The sequence below is a fragment of the Oncorhynchus tshawytscha genome, linkage group LG27, assembly GCF_018296145.1.
Source record: "Oncorhynchus tshawytscha isolate Ot180627B linkage group LG27, Otsh_v2.0, whole genome shotgun sequence".
Classification (NCBI taxonomy): Eukaryota; Metazoa; Chordata; class Actinopteri; order Salmoniformes; family Salmonidae; genus Oncorhynchus; species Oncorhynchus tshawytscha.
Genome location: NC_056455.1, coordinates 7964683 through 7966295, shown reverse-complemented (window position 1 = coordinate 7966295; position 1613 = coordinate 7964683). Strand labels below are relative to the sequence as shown.

General features: G+C 42.0%; 1 pseudogene; it reads right to left on the bottom strand.

Annotated features, from left to right (window-relative positions):
* Nucleotides 1-355: 355 nt before the first annotated feature.
* The window catches only part of LOC112225828, a 36555-nt pseudogene continuing 35297 nt past the window's right edge, over nt 356-1613 (bottom strand).

Genomic DNA, 1613 nt, shown 5'->3' with positions numbered 1-1613 from the left:
TCTTCTTATGTTTAAGCCCATAACCATGTGTGTGAGGTGTATACTTTGTTTCTAAGCAGATGTGTTTAAGACTACCAAGAAACACTCTGTGTGACCCTGATTTAGCCCACTGCAGTAAAAGGTTAAATGCTTGCAATATTTGTATATTAATTTTTACAATTGGTTTGAGTTTTTTAAGTCATTGAAATTTGGAGCTATTAAAAGTTTTAAAATATTGTCCCAAAATTGTGTAATTTACTGACGGTCCCTAACTTGCCCCATAGGGATATTGACTGTCAAACCAAATTGACCACATGGGCATTCTGATCGGGTCGCGTGCAGCGTCACTTTGAATAGATGATTTCTTGTATGCTGCTATCTATGGGCATGTGGGCAGGATATAAAAATAAAACACGAAAAACAGTTCCTTTACCCTTCATTCCGTGACATACCATTTATGACCAACATTTCAGAGGCAGTAGCTCTTTAAAAAGTTGGTCAAATCGTCGCAATGCTTAAGTTACATCGCAACTGGGAAACGAGGCCAGGGCCTGTACACAGAAATGCTACACGAAGAGCGACTCAAACAGGGTCCACAAAGGGTGACAGACTCTTAAGTCTACATGAACACACCGATAATGTACATCTTTTGTGAAAATTCGGTAGAGAATAAGCTAACAAACAATGAATCCAGTTATACACCCAGTGACTATACTGTGGTCTTGTTAGCTCCTGGTCTGGTACTGTGAGGACCAGAGAAGTCCTTGCTACACATAGGAACACATGGACCCAATGGAAGGAAAATACAATATTCATCAGTCTGTGAAACTTCATCCATCCACACACACAGAGGATCATATTATCATGCACAATGTGAGGAACAAAACATGAAATAATGGGTGCGTTCGTAAATTCGATCTGCCTATCTACACTGATTTCAGAGCACTCTCGTCTGTATAACTGATGAATTTACGAACACGCAACACCCGTTGAATATGGTCGGCGTCAGTAAACGTCGGCAAAGAAAGCGTAATTAAATTGTTTCCGGCATAACAGTTACAGTCCCCAACACTCTGGATAACACGAAAACAGCCTAACCAGCTCTGCTAGGGCGAGTAAACTGGTCAGAGTGAGGTGTTCTCTCATTCGTGTCTGTAAGTAGCTAGCAAGTTAGCCAGTTAGCTTGGGTGCTTGACTGTCGTTGTGGGGTCTGAACGCTCGGATCAAACCTCCTCCTCGGCCGGAGCATCCAGCGTGAGCTCTGAACGCTCCGAGAGCGTTTACCAACGGACAATCTGACAACAATCTGAATTTACGAACGCCCAGAGCGCACTCTGGTACTCCAGATTGAATTTACGAACGCACCCAATATGTTCATCATCGTACTTATTTTACACTTCCGATGACTTACTGTATATACTGCATTCTTATACTACAGGAAGAGGGAGGGGACATGTTATTGGCCGTTAATGCCAACAGTGTGACCGCTACGTGCTGCAACTCAGCAAGTAGATAGATATCTGTCTAAATCAATAAATGATCAGTACATTATGGAAACGTTGAAATCCAACCCATTATCCTATCATTAAACATGCTTACATCTACATGTACAATACAACAGTCCAGCCACCCTT